Source organism: Danio aesculapii, chromosome 2 (genome assembly GCF_903798145.1).
Source record: "Danio aesculapii chromosome 2, fDanAes4.1, whole genome shotgun sequence".
NCBI lineage: Eukaryota > Metazoa > Chordata > Actinopteri > Cypriniformes > Danionidae > Danio > Danio aesculapii.
The window spans coordinates 59,128,072-59,155,286 of NC_079436.1; the positions used below are offsets into that span (position 1 = coordinate 59,128,072).

At 33.5% G+C, this 27,215-nt stretch overlaps 1 protein-coding gene across 6 annotated transcripts in view; it reads right to left on the minus strand.

Annotated features, from left to right (window-relative positions):
* epb41l3b (erythrocyte membrane protein band 4.1-like 3b) overlaps window positions 1-25,315 on the minus strand; it is a 97,744-nt gene extending 72,429 nt beyond the window's left edge. For 3 of the 6 annotated variants that reach the window (XM_056446771.1, XM_056446780.1, XM_056446753.1), the window contains exon 1: window positions 8,580-8,680. The gene's annotated coding sequence lies outside the window, so the exon portion shown is untranslated. Of the gene's footprint in view, window positions 1-8,579; window positions 8,681-25,286 lie in introns of those variants that run through there. The other 3 variants (XM_056446798.1, XM_056446788.1, XM_056446806.1) reach the window with 2 other exon arrangements.
* Window positions 25,316-27,215: the final 1,900 nt, after the last annotated feature.

Below are 27,215 nucleotides of genomic sequence, written 5' to 3' on the forward strand. Positions count from 1 at the left end.
AAAAGCAGTCAATTTTCAGAAATAGTGATTTAACATCACGTGAATGCTGAATAAAAAAGCTTTCCATTGACGTGTGGTTTGTTAGTATTTGACAATATTTGGCAACAATTTGAATGTCCAGGGCCCTATCATACACCCGACACAAGGCGCAAGATGTGTTTGGCGCGATGTGTTGCTATTTTCAGACCAGTGCTACCCTAATTTTCCATTTTTGCTTCACATAGTTTAATAGTAAATCCAATTGCGTCGCTTTTTGGGACTAATGGGTGTGCCAGTCTAGAAAAGAGGTGTGTTAAGACACATTGTTGGTGCGCTGCTATTTTGAGGAACTAAAATAGACTGTGCAATAGACTAGCTCAAAGCAGGTCTAAAGTCCAGCGCAGAGCATGTTAGTTGTGTGCCTTAAACGCTTACACACTGCTGAATACACACAGAATGTACAGCAACACACAAATATCTTTACAGATGAAAAAGAATTAAAAGATTAATTTATTATACAATTTTTTTTTTCTACATCAATATAAACAGCACTGCCTCCATGCCTTCATCATCTCAGGGGGCTTTTTCAGTTTATTCATGACCATCTGCATCTGTGTAATGTTGTTATTATTAGCAGTATTATTGATTATATGCATATTTCTATTTGTTTTAATAAAAATAAGCTTAGATTTGTCCACCGGTCAAGTTTTGGACCATATGGGGCATCAGAACAGGACGTGTGTTTGGATATAACTCAGTGTTTTGACCACACTTCATTATTATTGTTCACTTATTCCTTTGCTGGAGATTAGAACTGAATTTAGAAATCGTTTTGATCAAATCTGTGCACTTAACAAAGGAAATTAAATATGTGGGCTAATGGATGTGTTCAGTGGAGTAAACTTCCACCGTTTCCTTAAAAGTAAAGGAGTAAAGAGAAAGTAAAGAGGCTGAATGGAGGAGGCTCGTTCTTTATCCTCACACTGCAGATGCTCTGTTTACCTGTTTTCTCGCTAGTGAAGCGTTTAGCTTTTACATATACAAAGTCCGGCATGTAAACAGAAAATGAGCCACAGAGTGATACAACTGACTCTTAAAAGAAATGGGAGACGAGACTCTGATTTGTTTATTCTCAAAACACACCCATAATTCAGGAGAAAAAGCACAGCGCTGTTAGACCATGCGCCGTGGCGCAGAGCGTATTTTTCTGTCCTTAAAATAGCAAAAGTGCATTCAGACAAGGCCTTAATGCTTTTGCGCCTTAGACTTTGTGCCTACATCGTTAAAATAAAGCCCACAGAGTTTGAGGGTTCAAAATATTTTTAAAAATTAATAAATTAATAAATAAAATAGCCATTAAACTCCACTGTTAGCGATGCACATTACTAATTAAGAATTACATTTTGATGGATTAACAGAATGTTAATGTCTTTATAGAACATGATCATTACTTAATACTCAAATAAAACTAAATTCAATAAATAACATGTACAGTGAACACAAAGATACAGCCATGCAGCATGGTTTTGATATGCCGTGCAACATGGTTCATTCATTCACTTTCCTTTAGCTTAGTCCCTTTATTCATGAGAGGTCGTCACAGCGGAATGATCCGCCAACTATTCCAGCATATGTTTTACACAGCGGATGTCCTTTCAACTGCAACCCAGTACTGGGAAACACCCATACACACGCATACCCAAGGCCAATTTAGTTGATCAGTTCCCCTATAGCGCATGTGTTTGGACTGTGGGGGAAACCCACGCCAACACGGAGAGAACATGCAACTGACCCACACACCAACTGTAAGGCCACAGTGCTAACCACTCAGTCACCCACATGTCGACCCTTGCAACATGGTTTTATGATCCAATTACTGATATGATCATCACAAATAATAATGAAGAGATAAAGCGTCTGTGCTGTGATTATGACAGCAATCATAATGAAAAAACACAGAGGAACTGAATTCTGTGCACTTACGGATAAAAATAGCTCCAGAAAAACATTAGGTGACGAATGAATGAGTCTCACATGCATGAATGCGGACAGAATTCACATAGTAAAAACACAAGAGACAGAAACTACAGGCGCTGAATGGATGAAAAAGACAAAAATAACAGCAGCATTATCATACAGGAGTGTAATGATGCTCTTAATCATCTGGACTTATCTGGTTCACATTCTGCTCTTTATCTTCACAAGAAACCTTCACTTTAAAAACAGCTCTCCTCTTAATCAACAGACTTTAATGCAAATAAAGCCAGATATCAGCCAGAATTACTATTAGTTACTACCATGCATACACACACGCATATATACTTTTATAAAGCTGCTTTGGAGCGTTAAGTATTGTGAAGAGCTCTATCCAAATAAACTTGAATTCAGTATTATAGGCAAAACAACTCAAAAATAACTCCTGAAATCATTAGTATGTGTTGTTTTTAATAATAAGGTGACTGTGGTTTTAATAATGTGCATGCTTTACAGAGTACTTCAATCACTTTGCAAAAAGCAAGAGGCGATGCTTTGTTTTATGTCTATAATAGTTTTTTGTATATAGAGCTTTATAAAAGGTGCATATTATTACTAATACATACTAAACCCAATACTAGTACATTACAATCAAAATCAGAAAAGTTAAGGAGTTGTGTATAGGATTGGACTGTATATAAACATACTAACCTGCACTTATACAGTATATAGTGTCCCTCCAAGATGTGTCGGCTTTATTGGTATTATTATTAAGTTAATTAATAATTATAATTATTGTATTATTATTAAGTGTATCAATAAGTGGTATTATTTAGGGTTGGACAATATTTAGTTTAAGCATCGATATCGCAGTGTGTGTATCTGCAATAGTCACATCGCAGGATTAGAATATTTATTAAAGTTTAACAGATAAAGATGTTATTTTTCCCTCATTTGTCAATGATGATCATGTTATTTTACATTTGATGGTTCCATTTCTCTTCTTGAATACTGTTAGACTCTCCAGAAAATCTATTAAGCACTGTTTATTTATTTATTTCTGCTTGTTATTTATTACTCATTTATTTTTAGACGCTTGTAATTTAGTATTTTTATGCTGATGCACTGCATAGACTTGATCATCTCAATCTAAATAAATGAAATCTTCCCAAATAGAGCTATTCAAATCACCTGCTGAAATTATATTTATATGGCAACATATACAAAATTTGGCAAAGTCCCATTTTTCCAAAATCGTGCAGCCCCCCTAGTATTATTATTGTATGAAGTGTGTTAATTGTGCTACATGTGAAGCACCACACATGTCAGAATGAACTGCCCCATGAGGATTAATAAAGCTTTAAACTTTAAAAACAAACCCAAACTTCAACTACCTCTCAGTCTATTATCTAGGCACAGATGGGTTAAACCCTCTTAAAGGATTAAAGCTCCTCGACATCAAAACCGCAATGGAGAAACCGTCTGAGCCGTCTGTGACCAGATCACACAGAGTTCAACTCTGACTTAATCCCTTTATTATTCAATTGACAGAGCTTTAAGAACAATAGGAAACAGAACATTATCCACTTATTTACACATAGAACAAATTATTATCATTACAGCCAACAAAATGTGTATTAGATGAACTGATGGCTTCTGCGGGTTTCATCAAGTCAAATTTAAGACCTTTTAAGACCAACATCAATGACATTTTTCTGACTTATACAGGACTAAAGCTAAGGATTTTTATAATGGCTTTTTTTTTCTCTGATGGACTCTTTTCACAAGCCTGTTATGACATGTTTAACAGTCATCGTAATCTTAAATCCTTGAAAGTTTTTAATATTTAGATTTTAAGAAAAACGTGTGTGTGTGTGTGTGTATATATATATATATATATATATATATATGTGTGTGTGTATTTATGAATGTATTATATAATCTTTGCGTCAAATTACAAAAACCGAATTACTGCTTAGGTGTTTCTAATGCAGCGTCTATGGGACAGGACAGTCAATTTGACGCTATTCTCTCCTCTCCCTGCTGTTATCAGTCTCACACTATTTTTCCCCTTTTTCTGAAAGCCTTTATAACATCATTGTGGAGTTTTTCTTTTATTATTTCAGCAAATAGGCTTGTAAAACATTATTCGTTGCACTCTCTCTCATTCACTGTGCTCTGAATTTACCCAGCTATATGAGGACTTCCGCTATTGTCATTTTAACACCAATTTATGCAAGTGATTATATAAAGTTTATATAACACCATTACAATGCTAATAAGCATAAACACTTTCAAAACTTTTTATTCTCAAAGTTATTATATATATTGGCTAAACCACTGCTGTCGAATGACTTGCTTAATTAGCATAGTTAAGCCTTTAAATGTCACTTTAAGCTCAATTCTAGTATCTTGCAATATAAGTAGTGAAATATTATGAGCTGTCATCATGGCAAAGACAAAATAAATCAGGTATTAAAACCTTTATGTTTAAAATTAGTTGTAAAAAATATATTCGTTCACTTAAAAAAACATTGAAATAAGAATTACAATTTTACAGGAGGCCGAATAATTTTGACTTAAACGTGATAAGTGGATATATTGATTATTGCAACAGGCCTAACAAACACCGCTGTCAGACATTCTTTACTCCATATTGTCATGAATTTACAGCACGTCAACTGATGTACATCAAAATTGAGAACATTTTTCCAAAGTCCTCATCCTCAAGTCTTCAAGATCAATAGAGAATATTGATTTACAATCAGGCACATTCTACAGACGCCTCCAGGAATGCAGAAACAGAGTCTCTCGGTGTTTCCACATTCTACACATGCTTCAGTTATTTGACAGCTTTGTAACTGGAGAACTTTATATTGTAAATAAACTATTCGGTGTAAAACAGCTGAAAAATTTACAGGCAATTACACTGTAGAAAGTGATTAGTTGACGTAAAAAAGGTAAAACAGTTGCATTAAAATGATTTAGTAAATTAAATATGTACATAATTATAAGTATACAACTTAACAGGTCCAAGTACTTAATTAGTTACTTTTTTTTACCATGTACACACTGTAAAAACATGCTTTTCTTACTCGTTTCTTGCCTAAATATCTAAAAAATTCTTAAATCAAGAAGCATTTTCTTGGAAAGCAAATGATATTGTCTTGTTTTTAAAAATATTAAGTCAAAATTAAGTGATTTTTGTCCTTAAAACAAGCTAAATAATCTTGTTTTCACTTTGAAATTATAATATATATGCTTACCCCATTGGCAGATTGCTTATTAAACACAAATTCACTTAATTTTGACATAGTATTTCTACAATAAGACTATATTTTCTGCCTGTCTGGAAAATGCTTCTTGATTTAAGAATTTTTCGATATTTGGATTAGAAATGAGACAAAAATTCGAAGTATGGAGAGATGTTGAGACATTTACGCGCCGCCATCTTGGTCTATGTATGAAAAGCAGTGCAAAGAAGCACACTGAATAGAATTAAACATTTAAATGGACATAAATATAGTTCATAGTTTGTGTAAAATCAGTTCCAATGTTTGTTTACAACTTTAAAGATTGGTTTTATAGTCTGTATACAGTAGGTTGTTTTCACATGACGTCATTGATGATGCGCAAGACTCAGATGGAGATGGTGATTCTTCTACATACGAATTGCTATCAGAACATCAAAATGTTTCTGTTTTAAGTTGTTTATAATAGTTTAAATTGGCCTATATAAAAAAATGCCGAACAGCTTTTATGGACTTGCAAAAGTTTTCGCTCATAAAGGGGGGAAAGTTTAAGAAACTGGCTGATAAACGGAAGAAAAGGCAGCATAAACATTCATTCAATAACATCACATCCATATGTATAAACTTTTTTGAACGCAATAATTTGTTTAACGGCACCAATAACGATTATATACAGGTCTAGCTATGTGTATAAATATGTTAATGTGTTATATAAAAATCAGATGCAACCACCACCACACTTATACAAAATCCAGGAGAATATAAATAATGTACCCTGCCATGTAATCTCTGCAATGAAATCTGCAATAGTCCATGTCTGTCCGGCGTTTCGGCAGAATAAACAACTGCAACTTGAACATCGAGATGCACAGCAGCGGTGAATGTGTGCTGATGGTTAAGTTCATTGACTGAACAACAAAGAAATGCAACCCTTGCGACAAAACTAGATGGTTATTATTGTGGAGCCCTTTCACTGTTACAAAAGTTAATAAATAAATAATAATGTAGACCATGCGTCCACGCTTTTGTATGCTTTCATCTGTTATTTGGTGATGTCTGGAAGATATCTGCATGGGAAAAAACTCATTTATAATTAACAAGTTTTTGAACCACACTATACTAAAGTCTATAACGTGTACAATGTGTTTTATAATTAATTTTTAGGGGTTTTCACCTTTATAGCATAGGAAAGTAGAGAGTGTTGACAGGAAAAGCATAGGGAGCAGAGAGAGGGGCAGAGGACCGCGAGACTGGAATCGAACTCGGGTCGCCGTGAGCACCGGAGTGCATGTGTCAACACACTAACCACTACACCACTGACTGTACAACTCTTTGTTAATGAACGCTACAGAATACTGTAGCATAGTCATCTGATAAACTGTAATAAATACTGTAACGTTAGTGTAAACTAATAGTGATGGTGTATAACTATAGCATGGAAAACTGAAGCCTGTTGAATGTATTACTACAGTTGTGTTGTGCCACAGCAACAATATAATTACTTCGACTGAGTTTAATTCAAGTAATTATCTATAGTACTCTTCCAAACGCTAGGGTATTTATTTTTTCACGTGACATACAGCTTATACAGTATCTACCGCCTTGATGACAGACAAATATAATGTTCTCGTTGAGTGTAAAGCTCAGCCCTCATCATGATATAAGGATCATGCTCAACATATGAGTTTTTTCTATTTATTTCTCCTTTTGAAATGTGGTATAAATCACAAAAAATATGGTCTTTCCTCCGTCTCCAATTGAGTTTTTACCACCCGCCCTCCATCTGAGTTTAGCACATCACCAGAACCACGTGATTGAAAACAACCAGCTGTTAGTTTCACTTAAAGATTATAAGCAAATGTGACAAATTACTATGAAAAAACCCATCTACAATTAGACTGCTTCATAATTAATGTTTAATGTAAATGTTAATGTGTGCGAATATGTTCAAACAATCACAAAAAGCTCACTTATAAGCTACATAACTCGGGATGGGTACCAAAACTCGGTTCTTTATCTGTATCGGTGCTAAATTATAAAAGACCAAAGTATCGATAAGCTCTGACGGTAATGGTTCTGCTATCAGTACTGGAGAATTATTGCTGAATAAACATTGCTTACAGTAGTATAATTTAAAGCAGCTCCACCCAGCTTATCCAGCATGTGTTTTATGCAGCGGATGCCCTTCCAGCTGCAACCCATCTCTGGGAAACATCCACACACTCATTCACAAACATTTAGCTTACCCAATTCACCTGTACCGCATGTCTTTGGACTGTGGGGGAAATCAGAGCACCCGGAGGAAACCCACGCGAACGCAGGGAGAACATGCAAACTCCACACAGAAACGGCAACTGACCCAGCCGAGGCTCGAACCAGCGACCTTCTTACCTACAGCACTGCCTACTGCGCCACTGCGTCTCCAGGACAATTTTTATTTATTTGTTTTTACAATTATCGGTTTTGTTTTATTTTACATTTTAAAACGTAATCATAAAATAAAGTGTTGTTAATTCTGTTCAATTTGTTTTATATACGTTAAAGTACCGAACCGATAAGTGGTATCGATAAAAGTAGTAATACCGTTAAAACTTTAATGATAACCATCCCTATACATAGCATTGGTTTGTTCATCCAATGTGTATATAAATCTATATATTTACATTATTATGTAAGAAATAGCTAATGATTAAAACCTGCCGAAACTACTTTATCTGTGTTTTATCAGAAAATAACGGCACACCACAGAATTCTCATCAGCCAATCAGAATTAGGCATTCAGCAGCCACGAAGTATAAGCGTATATAATGAATAAAACATCGATATTGCAAATTTTACACCGTAATAACACAACAATACGACGTGAATGTAGTGTGTGGATTAGTAGTAGCTATGGAAATATTAAGCGTCAGCCTGCTTCACAAAAAGTCTCTTTTCAAATCAAAACGCGATCGACAAATGTCAAAAATTATTCACATTATAATAAAGTTATATATTTATTACTAAATAATATTAAAATATCTACATCAAAACCTCAAGCTTGGCATCTCTCAGCGACATTTCTTGTTTTAACCGACGCGTCTTGCGTTTGACAGCGCAGAAATCAGTGTTTATGATCAAATATTACCATAAAACATCGCTAATATCAAGCGTTCGCTGCGTTAATATACTGAATTATAGCGTTATTTGGATGTATAATGTGTTATGTACAGATGTTGCGTGCTTTTAACACAAACGCCACTGAAGCGAACATAAACACACAGATTTATGTCATTCAGAATATTCAGTCATACATTTACGCTATAATCTAATCGAACTAAAACACTCAAATGCGTTTACAATGGTTAAGAAATGAGCCCAGAAGCTGGAGGTTACCGTGGGCGGCGCTGCGGAGTCTGTGGCCGGCGGAGGAGCGTCTGTGAGCGGCTACGCGGAGCTCTTCTATCCGCCTCTCTGGAGCTCAGCAGCGGGGGCGGGACGATTCAAAATTACGTCACTGGACGACGCACCGAGCGTAATGACGCACGTGCTGAGAGCGAGAGATGAAAATAACGCAAAATTTTATATTGTAATTTATATTACTACCCCTGCCATCCACAAATGCGGACTTTTAAAATCTCCCCCCTTAAATAATGGTTTTGTAAACAAGTCAAAAGTTCGAAAGACCTGAAAAACCCACCTCTCACTGTCAAAGGTCCAGAATTTGTCCCATACACAAGCTCATTTGCGCTATTTTGATTGCCATGCCATAATTAATTGTGAAAATAACCATAGAAGAAGGCTTTAGGACGGAATCCTCTTTTGGCTGTTGTTTCAGCGTGACTGGAGAAAGTTGAATATGCTGGCCAGTGTGTGATTGCCTGATAAATAACTATAGGCTGGTATTTAATTTGAAACTTAAACTGCATCCCCTTTTCTGATGATATATGGTGTAATACATCTGTATTTGAAAAATAAGTATTATTCTCTTTTTTTTTTCTAAATCTTAAGGAAGTGCTTTGGGGACATCAAAAAGTGTGGTTGATGGCCATCTGACAAGCTAATCCAGCAAAAAAATAGTGCTTAATCTATTTCAACCTCATAATTAAATAGAAAATGAGGCTAATAACTGCAGAAAGGTCCACCAGGCTGCCTACGGGTCTGTATTATTGTCGATATTTGGTGTCTTATGAATGCGTAATAACTGATTTATTTTCTCTTTGTCATGATGACAGTAAATAATAGTAGACTAGATATTCTTCAAGACACTTCTATACAGCTTGAAGTGACATTTAAAGGCTTAACTAGGGTAATTAGGGTAAAGTTAGGGTAATTAAGTCACTGTATAACAGTGGTTTGTTCTGGAGACAATCCAAAACTAATATTGCTGAAGGAGGCTAATAATATTGACTTTAAAACAACTAAAAACTGCTTTTATTCTAGCCGAAGTAAAACAAATAAGACTTTCTCCAGAAGAAAAAATATTAGAGGAAATACTGTGAAAAATTCCTGAATCTGTTCAACATCATTTGGGAAATATTCACAAAGAAAATTTTGACTTCAACTGTATACAAGTCTGTTTATATTTCCTGTGGTCACTGTATATAAATACAACAACACTAAATCCAGATCTAAACCTCTAAAACACATGCATCCTCACACACACACACACACACGCACGCACACACAATTAATAGGTCTGTTTTTAAGTCGCGGTGGTCCTGGAATGATCTGCGGTCAGCTGTAAACCCTATAGAGAGCTGAATGCATGCGCTGATAATAACAGAGAGCGTCTGTGATTTACCACACAATAAATGTTCAATCTCAGCCTTCAACAGATGGAGACTCCCTGGGTGGAGCTGCTTTAAGATGCGCTGGGATTTAAAGGCATTAAAACTAAACCTGCTGAAGACTTGGTCAAGTTTTAAAATGCTGAAGCTGAAGACCCGACACGTTTGTTGATTGCTGTTGATGATCAGTTTACAGTTGCAATCTAACCATATTGATTTTCAGTGTTGGGGAGGTTACTTTGGAAATGTAATAGATTATAGATTACAAATGACCCTATTTAAAAAGTAATAAGTAGCATACCTTTTTAATTACTTTATAAAAGTAAAGTACCTGATTACTTTTTGATTACTTCTAAGTAGCTCTGTCTACTGACCTTACAGTAGCTCTGTTTACTGTTAAAATTTCACAATCTTTCATCACTTGAATTAAGATTATATTAACTTCATTTTAAAGTACAGCCCCCACAAAACCAGACCTAACCAAACAATATCCTGCTGGAAGTAGCCATCAGAAGATGGAGACACTGTGCTCATAAAGGGATGGACATGGTCAGCAACAATACTCAGGTAGGCTGTGGTGTTGACACCATGCTCAATTGGTACTAATGGACCCAAAGTGTGCCAAGAAAATCTCCCCCACACCATTACACCACCACCAGCAGCCTGAACCGCTGATACAAGGCAGGATGGATCCATGCTTCCATGTTGTTGAGGCCAAATTGTGAGCCGAGCATCCGAATGTGGCAGCAGAAATGGAGACTCATCAGACCAGGCAACGTTTCTCCAATCTTCTATTGTCCAGTTTTGGTGAGCCTGTGTGAATTGTAGCCTCAGTTTCCTGTTCTTAGCTGACAGGAGCGGCACCCGGTGTGGTCTTCTGCTGCTGTAGCCCATCCGCCTCAAGGTTGGACGTGTTGTGTGTTCAGAGATGCTCTTCTGCAGACCTCGGTTGTAACGAGTGCTTATTTGAGTTACTCTTGCCTTTCTATCAGCTGGAACCGGTCTGGCCATTCTCCTCTGACCTCTGGCATCAACAAGGCATTTGCGCCCACAGAACTGCCGCTCACTGGATATTTCCTCTTTGTCGGACCATTCTCTGTAAACCCTAGAGATGGTTGTGCGTGAAAATCCCAGTAGATCAGCAGTTTCTGAAATACTCAGAGCAGCCCGTCTGGCAGCAAGAACCATGCCACGTTCAAAGTCTCTTAAATCCCCTTTCTTCCCCATTCTGATACTCGCTTTGAACTGCAGCAGATTGTCTTGACCATGTCTACATGCCTAAATGCATTGAGCTGCTGCCATGTGATTGGCTGATTAGAAATGTGCAGTTGGACAGGTGTACCTAATAAAGTGGCCGGTGAGTGCATCACTATAAACTATTACAAGTGTTCATAAAAGTCACTTTTTCCAACTTCTCAAGGTTAAAAGTTGTTGAAAGAAAGATCAAGATCCCATAATGCAACTCAAAAGTATATTTAATGAAAAAAATAAAACACTAATCACGAAATACAGAAAACTGCTCATTTACGGATATTTTTTAGTGCATTTACTCAAGTTCTACTTCACAATGGCATAGAATAGTGCACAAGAATGTGATTTGGGCCACTCGTAGATGTTTGTGAGTCCACTAGTGTGTAGTTTTGTGTCGTTAAGAGAGTAAATACGAGTTGACACTCGCTGGAGAGCCCCAAAGCTACATCCAGCGTCTTCTAAAACTAAACTCTAAAACTGCACTCCCGACAACAATTACAGGGGAATTTAGGATTTGAACTATCTTCTTTTCGAGGAGGTCCCTAAAAAGTCATTCACAACAAACACATCAAAAAATACAGACAGCTAAACACAACAAACAAGCAGCACACTTCACCTGAACCAGCTCCCACGGCCTACAGCTTAAGCAGACAGAAACATATTCTCAAAAAGTGCAAACCATGTGATGACAAATAAATAATAAACATTTTAATTGCAACCAAATTAATACCATTTACAAGTTCTTGCCTAAAAAGACAATAAACTAGTCCTGAAAAGAGGTCTACATGGTGTAATTGATCTAAAATAGGGAGATTATTCCAGTCAAAAGTAGCTTTGTATTGAAAGGACCTGCGGACAGCTTCTGTTGTAATCCTTGGAACAAAATAAATAATTCTGAGAAGGTAAATGGAAGTAGAAACTGCTTTAAATAAGTGGGAAACCAAATTAAACCCATTAAAAAAGAAACAAGAACCAATGATAGTGTCTACAGCAGTACCAGCATAATGACCAGTATTGAAATACAGTAGCGCAGTAGGCCTAATTAAGCAGCTACAGCACTGCACAGTTCAAAAACGTGGCAGATTAATTCTTATTATTATGAATATTTATTATTATAAGCCACTTGAAACATTATAAATAGTTTGAACATTAACACTGCACTGTGCTTACAGGTAAACTATAAATAAACTTTTAAAATGTATTTTTAACGTTAACATGGCGCTGTTCTTAAAAAGTAAAAAGAAAACTGCTGTGCTTAAATGTAAAGTATTATCATAAAGTAGCCTATTCATCAACACCTGGAAATGTTCCTTGAACCTCATAAATATAAGCTATAAATATAAGCATCATATTGATATTTAAACTCTTTTTGATGAATCTTGAAATATTTGATGCATGTATTTATGACTTATTTGCACTATATTATTGAAATCCAACATTAACTTGTATTTTAGATATATGAATTGGATTTACATACTTAAATTAGAAACTAGATCTGCTCACTGTGTGTTAGAGTAGGCTTTGTGTGTGAAAAGTAAGAGATTAAACTTTATCTGTCAACATTGGGATATAAAAATTACAGGATACGCCCCCAACAACCGTTACAAATATGGGGAGAAGATTAGCATCAAATGATAGAAAACATAACAAACATTAGACAATGGAAAATTAAATAAAAGGTTTAGCCTATTAAAATCAATTTACTGATCACATTGGTGTTAGTGTACGCGTTAAAGGGTTAAAAGTGTGTTCACTTGTTTACTTTGATTACTCAGCGATTCCTCCACGTACCACTAGAAAAAAGCACAGTTTGAGAACCACTGGTCTACAGGATTTATCTGTGGCCTAAAATGGCTTTTTTCAAAACTTATAGCAGACTCGGTGCCAATAGCCATGTGGTTAGTGGATCGACAAATGGCACCTAGGTGTTCACGGCGACCCTAGTTCGATTCCCGGCTCGAGGTCCTTTGCCGACCTTTCTTCTATCTCAGCCCCCAATACTTTCCTGTTTCTAGATCTCCACTGTCCTATTACAATAAAGGTGAAAACCCCTAAAAAAATAATTATATATAAAAAATAAAAACGTATAGCGGTATTTGCTTCCATTCTTGTGCTTTCTGCTCTGAAAATACACAGAAATCTTGTAAAAAAAATCTACATTTAATTTGTTTATTTATTTATTTATTTTTTATTCAGGATAGTCCCACTGAGATACAAGATCTCTTTTCCAGGGGGTCTGAAACGGCAGCACAAAAATTCATTTCACATTAAAAACAATTACAAACATACAGTTATAGTCTGTATTTATCAGAATTATTCGCCCCCCTGTTTATTTTTTCCTCAATTTCTGTTTAACGGAGAGAATATTTTTCAGCACATTTCTAATCGTAATAGTTTTAATAATTTATATTCACTTTGTCATGATGACAGTAAATAATATTAGACTAGATATTCTTCAAGACACTAGTATTCAGCTTAAAGAGACATTTAAAGGCTTAACTAGGGTAATTAGGGTAATTAGGCAAGTCATTGTATAACAGTGGTTTGTTCTGGAGACAATCCAAAACTAATATTGCTGAAGGAGCTAATAATATTGAGCTTAAAACAATTTAAAACTGCTTTTATTCTAGCCGAAATAAAGCAAATAAGACTTTCTCCAGAAGAAAAAATATTGTAGAAAATACTGTGAAAATTTCCTGAGTCTGTTCAACATCATTTGGGAAATATTTTAACTAGGAAAAAAACTGCACAGGAGGGCGAATAATTCTGACTTGACTGTCCTAAAAGGTTATTTGAGTTTGTTTGCTAGCTCCTTCAGCACTCCTCATATGATGCTCTGTGACACTGAATGATCTCAAAGGTCTTTTTGTTCAGTGTATGAATCTGCAGTTATTGACTCCTTACATTAGCATAATGACTGGCAAATCTGCATATCGGATGATGTCATCGGGTCACATGACGCCTCGTACAGCTCGTCACGAGTCTGAAACCGCTTTAAACCAGCGAATATGACCACAGATGAACTTTGGATAGAGGAAATATCGGTCTCGGCACTTTCTGCATTTACTGCAGCGTGACTAACATTTCAGACTGTGAAGAAAGTGCTAATGTGTCTGAAATATTGAACAAGTGCTAGTTATAAAGCTGTACAAGCATCAAACTGCAGGGCTAACGTGAATGAAAGCCATACACTTAACATTCAGCGTAAAGAAATATTTATTATTACTAATATTCATTCATTCCTTTTCCTTCAGCTTAGTCCCTTTATTTATCAGTGGTCGCCACAGCGCAATGAACCATCAACTATTCCAGCATATGGTTTACACAGTGGATGCCTTTCCAGCTGCAACCTAGTACTGGGAAACACCCATACACACTAATTCTCACACACACACACACACACACACGCCAGTTTAGTTGATCAATTCCCCTATAGCGCATGTGTTTGGACTGTGGGGGAAACCGGAGCACCCGGAGGAAACCCACGCCAACACGGGGAGAACATGCAAACTCCACCAACTGACCCAGCCGGGACTCAAACCAGCGACCTTCTTACTGTGAGGCCACTGTGAGGGCTAACCACTGAGCCACTGCACTACCCAATATAAATATTGAATATTTAAATATTTATTATGTACTTTATTCAATAATATTATATAATACATGTATTTTTATTCATGAACATTAAATAATATAATTTATTATTCATATAAAATTTAAATATCAGATTTTTTAGGACTCAAATTCTTATTAATTGCAATAATATAAATAAATGATTAAATTAATAAACATACACAACTTTTGAATCTCAATACTCAATATTTCAATATTCATTACAATAGTAATTTGCATATTCATAAAAAGACAATTCTAATACCAAAATGAATCTCACAAAGCCCAGGTCATAAAGAAAACTCAGTGTTTATTCTACATTTAAGACATTATTTTCATTATTGAGCATATTTACTATTACTATGAAGAAAAAGAAATGTATTATTTTAATTCAATAAGAATATCTATGTTTTATTATTTAAAATATCTAAATAATCAGTCAAAACAGAAAGATTTACATGCATTATTGAGTGTTTGAGTCTTAAATTTATATTCATATTTAAGCATATTTGCAATTAGTATAAAGGAAAAAGATGTATTTGCACAATTTCAATAATAATATTTATATTTTATCAATTATTTCAAACTAATCATAATTCCAAAATGCTAATTACAAATAGCATTTACATATAGAAATAAATCAGTATGTTTTATAATTCAAGTGTTATATTTTTAAAATACAAGTATTTTATCCTTTTTAATAATACCACCGTGTTCTATATTTTTAATAATAAAAGTGTAAGGGTTTTAGTAACTTTTTAATAATAATAATAATACATTTTTTCTATATTTTTAATAATAAAACTGTTCTATTTATTTAACAATAACACAATTGTTTTATATTCTTTAACAATTTAAGGGTCCTATATTCATCATAACATAGGTGTTGTATACTTTAATAATAATACAAGTGCTCTGTTTTTTAATAAATATAGGAAGTATTCTATATTTTTATCAATGCAAGGGTTTTACTTGCAGAATTATTAAGGGTTTTACATTTGAAATAATAACACAAGCGTCCTATTTAAAAATAACAATAATACTACAAGTGTTCTACATGTTTAATATCAAAACAAGTGTTCTAACTTTATTTAATAAAACAAGTGCACGATATTTTTAATAAGAATTAAAGTGTTCTATTTAAAATAAATAATAATATGTGTTAATAATAAGTGTTCTCATTCATTCATTCATTTTCTTTTCAGCTTAATCTCTTTATTAATCAGGGGTCGCCACAACAGAATGAACTGCCAACTTATCCAGCATATGTATTATGCAGCAAATGCCCTTGCAGCTTCAACCCAACACTGGGAAACACCCATACACTCTTGCACAAAAACACACACACACACACACACTACGGCCAATTTAGTTCATCAATTCCCCTATAGTGCATTTGTTTGGACTGACAAGAGGCGATTCAAAGAAGGCCGCAGAGTGAAATGACTTGCCTTAAAGGGACTTTGACTATATTACAATAATTATACAAGTGTTATTATGCAAATTCTACAACTTATTTAAAAAATAATAATAATAATACAAGTGTTCGACATTCTTAAATGATAATAAAACGGTTGTATATTTTTAATAATGATACAAGTGCACTACATCAACGACTATAGAATAATCAAGACGTGTGACTATATTTCAATAATTATACAAGTGTTATTATAAAACTTCTACAACTTATTTAAAAAATAAATAAATAAATAATAATAATACAAGTGCTCTACATTCTTAAATAATAATAAAACAGTTCAATATTTTGAATAATAATACAAGTGATCAATATTTACACAAGTCCTGCAAATATACACTGCTCATGAATGAACTCTTCAGCTCGGTGTGTAAAAGCAAACATCATGCTATAATATAAACCAGCATTGATCCATCATCCAGACTCTGATTCTTAAAGACTCCTGATGTGTTGTGCTCATCTATTAATAGCCTCTCCCGCATGTCTTTATAAGGGTAAAACCACAGCGGTGAGATACATACATATAAATATAAAGTGTGTTATCAGCGCTGGACTGAAGGTCTGTGTGTTATCTAAAAAAACCCTCACACACACTTCTGCTGAGCTTCACACAATGGAGGAAAAACTGCACACTGAGCATGAGTGTGTGTGTGAGTAAAGTCTAGAAAAACATCTCGCAGGAGCGCCTTCGAGACCTTTGAGCGGCTGTTTATCAGGCCTCTGACCCCTTCATCAGCACTTACACAATGCTGGAGGAGGTCAAAGTCAAGAGCTCGCCGCGGGTCAAAAGTCACGCTATTAATGATGCTGGCTGCTTTTAAATCCACGTTTGGTCAAATATAGACAATTATTTTTATTTTCAATTAAATGTAAATGATAATTGAACACAATGGTTGATTTAGTGCAGATTTCACACTGATTTTCAAGCAATTTGCGCAAAAATCGACACTAATTAAACTAAAGACGCATGCACAAAATAAAAAATAATTAAATAAATAAAGATTCTAGAATGAACCGGCCGAATTTAAACATTTAGAAAAACTGCTTTCTTTTTTTAAGGTAAATTATATTTAAAATTACCATCTAAAAATGCTGGGTTGTTTTAACTCAATGTTGGGTCATATACAGTGCTCAGCATAATTGAGTACAGCCCAAAATGAATATTTTCCTCCATTTCTCAGTGAATATAGGCAGTGTATTTTGGTGCATTTAAACTAAGCAGATTTATTAAACAGATTTATTTATTACAATTATATTTTAGTCACCAAACATATTCAGAAATTGAAAGATAATACAATTAAACTCAAGCAAAATATTGCAAAAAACATTACAATTTCTACTTAATTTTTAATGTTTTTGCTTCTCTTGATTTTTCCTCTTTTTAAATCTGTATTTAATATTTTTCTATAACATATACATTCGGCTGTGCTAGTTTTTGAAGCATTATCATAAGTTATTTTATTAGATCAGCTCCAGATTTGGCTTCAGTACTGACTAATCTGTATATGCACAAATATAATAATATAGAGCTTCCTATTAAACAATATGAATTTAAAAGAGAGATTTGTGAGGGGTGAACTTATATATGCTGAGCACTGTGTATATAAAACTATTTTAATTAAATGTAAGTTATGCTTTACAGCACAAAGTTTGCTTTAGTCCAGATTTCACAATGAATTTCTTGCTAAAATGTGCGAAAAATTAACATGAATTAAACTAAAGATGCAATATATATATATTAAAGACTCTCTTTATTATATTTTTTACATCAGTACAAATTATAACTTTTACATATGTATACTTTTTTCTTTTAAACAAAAAGTTGTAACTTTATGTTAATATTATATGTATAAGAGAACTAAAAACAAATACAGAAATACAGGAAAAAGACAGAAAAAGTCAAATAAAATAAAATAAAATAAAATAAAATAAAATAAAATAAAATAAAATAAAATAAAATAAAATAAAATAAAATAAAAAAATAATAATAAATAAATAAATAAAAAAAAATAATAAAATAAAAAAATAATAATAAAATAAAATAAAATAAAATAAAATAAAATAAAATAAAATAAAATAAAATAAAATAAAATAAAATAAAATAAAATAAAATAAAATAAAATAAGGAGGGATTTGAGGTGTTTGTACTAGGGTTCAATCCCTGCTCTCTTGTTAAAGTACTCAATAAATGGATTCCGTATCACATGGAAATTCTTTGTTTTATTTTTAAGGGAAAGTCTGAGCTTCTCAAGTTGCAGGTAAGACCTGACATTTTTTATTAATGTGGAGCAACGTGGAGGATCTTTTCATTTCCCATTCAGTAAAATAAATCTACGTGCTAAAAGGGTTATAAATCTAACGACTGTGTGTTGATTTTTACAGAATTCTGCTCAAATATATTTATTTATATGAACAATAAACAATTCATGAACTAATCAGCCAAAATTATAGACTTTTATCTTGTTTTAGGTCAATTTTAGTTTAAAATCAGACTGAAAAAGCTGGGTTGTTTTAACTCAACGTTGGATTAAATATGGACTAAAACTTTGTGAGAAGTTCAACAACAGGTTCATTCATTCACTCATTTTCCTTCGGCTCATTCCCTTTATTCATAAGGGGTCGCCACAGCGGAATGAACCACCAACTATTCCAGCATGTTTTACACAGCGGATGCCCTTCCAGCCACAACCCAGTACTGGAAAACACCCATACACACTCATTCACGCACGCACACACACACACTCATGCACTACGACCAATTTAGTTCATCAGTCCCCGTGTAGCGCATGTGTTTGGACTGTGGGGGAAACCGGAGCACCCGGAGGAAACCCACACCAACACGGGGAGAACATGCAAACTCCACACAGGAACACCAACTGACCCAGCCGAGACTCAAACCAGTGACTTTCTTACTGTAAGGCCACAGTGCTAACCACAGAGCCGGTTTGCCTCCTACACAACTGGTTCATACTTTTATTTACAGCTAAATGACACTTTTTAACCCAATGGTTGTGTTTGTCCAAATTTGAGCCAACATTGGGCTAAAACAACCCAGCATTATTAAAGAGAACTCCAGAAACGAGAGAAACTCGCTCAAGCTAATGACTTCCAATCAGAAATTCCTGCCATTACTCCCAGTGCAGACGACTATCAGACACACACACACACACACACACACACACACTGATGAAAAAACTGTGATCAATACACACACCAATGCTGAAAGATCAGACAGTAGAACAGCAGGTAAACAAGAGCTATCTCTCACACACACACACGGTGAAACTTCAGCATTTCACAAACACTACTCTGCTAGATTCGTTCTGCAGAAAACTGAACAAACTAATCGAGTATTAGAGGAAGTGAAAAACAACACAGTCTGCAAACACACAGAAACACACACACAAAGAATCACATGCGAGTCACACACACGCGAATCTTCAGCTGAAAACACACACTCAGCATTAGTGTGACTCTTGATGACGGCGTATTTTCCTGAATACACACTTTTTTGCATTGGAGTTGATCAACAGACCTGTTCTACTCATCTCCGCTCGTGTCCCTCACACAGCTCACATTAACTGACTCAATACATAAACAAGCCGTTAACATGATGGACTTAAAGCCTGTGCGATGGCATCATTGTGAAGTTATGTAAACATAACCTTTTAGTTTTGATGGTTTTTTATAACTTTAATGATCTTAAATAGTTTTTTAAAGGTTTAAATGATCATGTTCCAGTGCTGTTTTCTGATCTAATCAGCGGGACCACAGAGTCACACGGGCAACTGCTAATGGTGACCGTCTACTGCCAAAGTGTAAGACCTCCTTTAGTCCGTCTGTTTTCTCTGTAAAGGAAGCCAAACTGAGGAATGATTGACCTGTTAGCCTAAAATCAGAAAGTAATGTGAATATTTTTAATAGTGTACTTAAAAAGTGGTTAAAAACAGAACAGACGTGTTTGCACTGTTTGTTGGAGCATGTCGCCTTTGCTTTTGCCTTCAGTAATTTTATGTCAAGAATTATAATGCTGTGTATATGTATTTATCATATTTCCATATTGTCAAGCTTCCTGTGGAGTAGGCATGGGCCGGTATCAGATTCTGACGGCGTGATATCCTTGAGTAAAATATCACTGTTTCACAGTATTGTGATGACTTCTGTAAAATATATTCATTCTAAATGTCTGGGTTAAAAACTACAACTTTTTACCCTTTGAAAACAATACATCTTATTTTTTGAAAGAGTATTTTGGAGCAGTAAACATGTCAGACTGAATAATAGGGTATATGCTGAAGTATGGGACTTTTAATTTGCCAGTAACCTGGGTTAAGCGCTTTCGGTGAGCTGTACGCCAATGGAAAATCGGCACGTTTAAGGTTTGTTTTCTTTCAAAATCAACAATCTCCACTGACTGAGTGATATCCGATATAAAGTGGCTCTCAGATTGTACAAGAAGCACTGCATTAAATTACATTTCCCCCCGCCATGTCTTTATAATATGAGCATTTATTTTACCCCAGTATAATCAATGGAGCGTCTGTGCTAGCCTGCCGATTCTGACAGGCGCATGCGAGTAAACGGCTTTGTGTCTCGTTTTACGCTTGAGGAACTAAATGAATGCCAAAGTCTGTTTAACTGATTGTATTTTAATTTCATTACAACATCGATGCTGTAAAAGGAACAAAAAAAATGGAAATAATCTCACAATAACTGGTCACCGGAGGTTTATCAGTATGGGAACAACACTAGCTAGGCATACACCCCATTCAATTGAATCACAGACTTCCGCTGTCTTCATTAGCGTGAAAAACACAGATTTAAAACAGCATCTCTGGATATCTTTTCTGCTGGAGATACTGTTGTCCTAAAAACAACAACAAAAAAGTAAATAATAAATCTTACACATAGTCAAGCACTTTTCCAAACCGCAGTATACCTTGAAAACGGTTATCGTCCCATGCCAGGTGTTGAGAATTAGCAAGTCTGCTAAAACACTTAAACAAATGCATTTGGTTGTCCAGTGTAATTGTGATGTCCATGTCAAATTAATAAAAATAACCCAACACATTAACCTTCTACAATTGAGAAGAAACCTGATTAACTTACACTATTAATATATGAGCTAAAGTTACATACAAAACAATTCAGTTAAAATCACCCATCATTTTTAAACATGCTCATATGATTATTATTTATTATTATCTTTATTTGCTCATACGATTATTAAAGGTTTGATTACCTTTATTGTTGATGATGTTTTTAATATTTGTTTTATTTAATTATTAAAGCTTGTGAAGCACTTTGAGTTGCATTTTATGGACAAAAAGTGATTTATAAATTAAATTATTATTATTAGTTTTAAATGAAATTATTTCTGTAAACTTTAATATATATATATATATATATACATTATTAAAGATTTGATTACCTTCTATGTTGATGATGGTTTTAATATTTGTTTACGCTTGTGAAGTACTTTGAGTTGCATTTTATGGATTAAAAATGCTACATAACATTATTATTATTATTACTATATAAAATCACTTCAGTAATTTGAATAAATCTATAGCCACTGACTACCATAGTAAGAACAGAAGATTCCATATAAGTCAATGGGGTGCCTTATTTGTTTATTTATTCTACATTTTTAAACAGTACTTTTTTTCCTTTTTGCTGAACTACACCTTTAATTAGCTTTATCTAGGTATACTCTTAACAATGCTGGGTTGTTTTAACCCAACGTTGGGTCAAATATGAACAAACTCAACACTTAAGCTAAAAAATGTCATTTAATTTTAATCGAGAAAATGTATAGTTGGGGTTTTCCAAATCTGATCCAATGTTGAGTTAAAACTACTTGTTTTTTAAATTTTTTTAGAGTATTTATAATAATCACTTTCAGTAAACTTAATTTGATATGAACACCCAACATATCACAAACTCCTCTTTTTTTTCAGCTTAGTCACTTTTAATCAGGAGTCGCCACAGCCGAATGAACCGCCAACTATTCCAGCATATGTTTCACGCAGCGGATGCCCTTCCAGCTGCAACCCATCACTAGGAAACACCCATACACACTCATTCACACTCATACACTACAGACAATTTAGCCAACCCTATTCATCTATACCACATGTCTTTGGATTTGTCTGGGAAATCGGAGCCCCCGGAGGAAACCCACGCCAACACGGGGAGAACATGCAAACTCCACACAGAAACACCAACTGACCCAGCCGAGGCTTGAACCAGCGAGTCTCAGAGCATTAAGTATAATTATGCTCATATTATTAAAAATTAGATAAGCATATATGTTGATGATGGTTTTAATATTTTTTTAGGATCTTAAAGCACTTTTAGCTGCATTTTATGGATTAAAAATGCTATATAGATTAATTATTATTATTATTATTACTGATATTATTATTATAATATAAAATCACTTCCGTAAACTGAATATATCTATAGCCACTGACTACCATAGTATATATATATATATATATATATATATATATATATATATATATATATATATATATATATATATATATATATATATATATATATATATATATATATATATATATATTATATTATTATATATATTTATTTTTTAAACTGAATTTTTTTTTCCTGAACTACACCTTTAATTAGCTTTATGCAGGTATAGTCTTAAAAACGCTGGGTTGTTTTAACCCAACGTTGGGTCAATATGGACAAACCCAACAGTTAAGCTAAAAAAAATGTCATTTAATTTTATTTAAATATATGAAAGATTGAGATTTTCCATATTTGACCCAATGTTAGGTTAAAAAAACAATAAAAAATATACAAGAGTACATATAAAAATCCCTGTAAATGTAATTTGATCCGAACACCCAAAATAGCACAAGCCTCTCCTCTACATCAGTCTCATTTACATATTCATGATTGTGTTTTTGATCTTAAAGTGTGTCTGAAAGCATAAAGTGTAATTATGCTGATCTGAGGACAGTTTCCTGCTCTACAAATAGATCAAAGAGTTTTTCTGGAAAACCCCCAAAAGTCAAAGATATCCGCTGACCGCAGGACGGTGAAAGTGTGTTTCTTTTGGAAATAAACTCACCAGCGCAGACACGATCCAGATGCAGATCCACAGCAGGAGGAGCCCGACATCCAGAGAAAGAGCAAACACACACACACACACACACACACACACACACACATTTAAGATCAATACAGAGCGATCAACGTTTCAAACAGTGATGTATCAGATTTCTGTGTGAGGAAACATGATTTTATGTAGAAAATTATTAAAATATTTAAAATATAATTAATGAAAACTCAAGCTGATTTACTCAAAGGAAAACATAAAACTAAATAAATAAATTCTAGCACTAATATATAAATAAATTCAGCACTTTTTTGAAATAATAAAATTAATTCAATAAATAACTACATTATTTTCATTTTTGCAAGTGAATGAGTTAATTTTACAATAATTTTTATTAGTTATAATTTATATAATTTTTATTTATTTTCATAAATTATTATTCTATTTTTATTTATTTTTAATTACTTAAAAATCTTGTGTTTTTTTACAATTAAGCGATTCTTGTTCCTTATAGAATTTTTAAAAATCTTGAAAATTCTTACTCAAATCTAATAAATTTGTATTTATTTGTATTTTAGTGAAATAAAAATGATGAATATGTCATTGTAAACTAGATAAAAACATGTTTTTATTTAAAAATATTTTTCATTTTTGTTCAAGCAACATTATTTTAGTTTGAGTTTATCAGTGCATATAGTAAAACCAGTTTTTTGGTGTAATGAGTTAAGTAGATATACTGTACATGATTATACCACTATTAATTATTACGTAAATTACTAATGCACTGAGAAAGTAAAGTAAGGGTTTACTGTTCATTTAATTACAATTACTTAAAATGAAATTTCTTACAATACAATTTCTTATACTTGTTAATTCATTTAGGAACTAGTTCTAGTTCCGAAACAGTGAAGTTTCAGGTTTCCGCATGTGTGAACATGACTTTTAAACCAGTTTACAGCTGAAATACCCTGCAGCATGACATAAATATGTACATAAACATCATATGCATAACATACTACTGTCAGTTATCTAAAAAGAGCAACAGAATGCAACAAGATTACAGTAACAAATCACTCAAAATGAAAAATCTGTCATGGTGTATTGTCCAAACCTGTTTTTTTTTTCCTGTTAAACACAAAAGAAGATATTTTGAAGAATGTTGGTATGCAGCAGCTATTGATATTCAGAATATCTTTGCTTTTTCATTGACTATTGGAGTTAATAGCAATCTGACATGGTTTAATATATCCTCTTTAGTGTTTAACAGAAAATAAGAAACTTATAAATGTTTGTAATCACTTGAGGGGTGAATAAAATGCGTTTTCATATGTTGGTGACCTGTCCCTTTAATAAAAAATGGCGTTTCATATACTTTACATTGAAATCATAGCAGAAAGCCTAAAGTTGAATAGTTTCCTCGACTCTGTTTATATTCAAAGCACTTTTCACACTGCTGTAAACGGACAACAACATTAAAGGAGACTGAAAAACTAAATCAAAACAAATGACAGAGACTCTAAAGGCAACAGAAAGCTAATACGTCAAATCAACCAGTAACTGATCAACTATCAATATTAGCATGACTTAACATTATATTTAACATCATAAACGCTTGATTAGATGCTTTAAAATATACATATTTTGTGTATAAGCTTACTTGTGCTAGTTGTAAGTTTGTAGGAAGTATTTGTGGTTGATGTTTTAACCTGTTTTCACGAACGTCACGCTAAATAAATACAAAATGAAGCTATGTGATGCGAATACTATGATCGATATTCAATAAAAACATCGCTATTTATAATATTTAACCTAAAGGAAGCGCGTAAACAAGTCTGTAATGTCGTCAACAAACACTTCAGAGAGTGAAAGACGGCTATCACCTGACAGGAGCGGCTCCAGATGAATGTTGAACAGGTATAAATAGTGTTGAAGGAGGAGAAAAGTTGACCTGGTCGAGTTTTAGCTGGAAATCAGTCGCTGTCAGACGGACTGAATCCAGAAAGAGCGCTTTTCCTCGCCAGCTTACACTTTCAATCACGGACACTTCACGAGTTTCCCTAGGCGGAGACCGGGCGTGGAGACCACGCCCACACTGTGGCTGCTATTGGGTCGCGGTAAAGTTAACCGCGCCTACGGTTGTAGTCCCCGCCTCCTGGGAGTAATGTTTATGACTTCTCAGAATTTATTTTTAATTTAATTTATAGTAATGAACAACAACGTGGCAGTGTCAGTACATCTTTACATGATAATAAACAGAATAAGAAAGAAACTAAAATAAATAGATTATATAAATATATAAAAGGGATAATATTATTAACATTACTGATATAAAATATTCAAATTAAATACTAAATTAAATTAAATATAAATGTAATGCAATTTAATTCTCAGAAACTTTTTTTAATTTAACATATAGGCTAGTAATGTACAATAAAACAATGTGGCAGTATCAGTACATCTTTACATTATAATAAACAAAATAAAAAAGGAGCAAAATACATATACTAATATATAAATGTAATAATATTAATGACATTACATATTGATAAATAATAATAAAATAAAATTCTCAGAAACTGTTTCTGTAATTGAACACTTAGGCTAGTAACAGTATCAATACTTCTTTATATTATAATAAACAGAACATGAAAGAAACAAGTAACATTTATTTAATTAAATTTAATTCTCAGTAACTTTTTTAAGTGAAAAGTGCTTAAAAGGTTAAATAAATCAAAAGTTATGTGCTTTTTTATTTATGAAAATAATAAAACAATACTATATATTTTATCATGTTACATAGTTTTTTTTTGCCAAACCTGTTTTATGCAAAAATTAAATATATTTATATAAATGCAATAAATATATTCCAAATTTAAAGTTGATATCTCAAAAAAAGAGCCTTTAGTAAGATTTAGTTTGGCCGCAGTACCAAGCATGACCACCAGATTGTCATTGATGACCATACAAGAGCGCCTCGATTTTGTTTTGAAGAATATAAACTGTTTTTTTCTCTTAATTTTTACAATTTTTATGAAGCAGACATCAAATTTAAAAGTAGTATGTGCAGTTTGGTGGTATTTGATCAGAATTTAGCCTAAAAAAACATCTAAAAACATTTTACAATGTGGATTGCTGTAGCAAAGTAGCAATGTTTTTTTACAACTCTGAAAAGTATTCTTGTTGCAAATTAATAAATAACTGTTGCCCAGTAATATCTAAGTATAGATATTACTATACCTATATAGTATATTTTTGGTATATACTATATAGGTATTTTAGGTATTTAATTTAGGTATATTTTGAATATCTGTCCAAAACCAGATATGGAAGCTAGACATTTTAAGCTTTCAAATGATATATAGCTTGTCATGATCGCTTTATGTTTAGATTTCAGTCTTATGGTTTAAATATGTAACTATAAAGGGTACCACAGGATGTTAGTAAATGTGTTTAAATCTATTTGTCTTTCTATGAAACAAAAATAAATGAACAAATCATGGTAAATTATGAATTCAGAAGTCTTAGACCTTTCCAACGATCTCTAGTTTGTCATGATTAGATTTGGATTTCATTGCAAAAAAAAAGTAATGCATATTTGAATAGTCATAAATGTGGTCAGGACATTTCCTCATGTTTATTATCATAGTGACTGATATATATGCATGTGTAATGGTAGATAAAGAGATGATCTCAGATAATAAGCTCATCTTTTCACTGTTCACCTGATGTGATCTAACGCCACGCATATTATCTGGAAGAGCTGAAGGTCAGAGTTTATTTTACAGTCATTATATCAGGCATTTATGAAT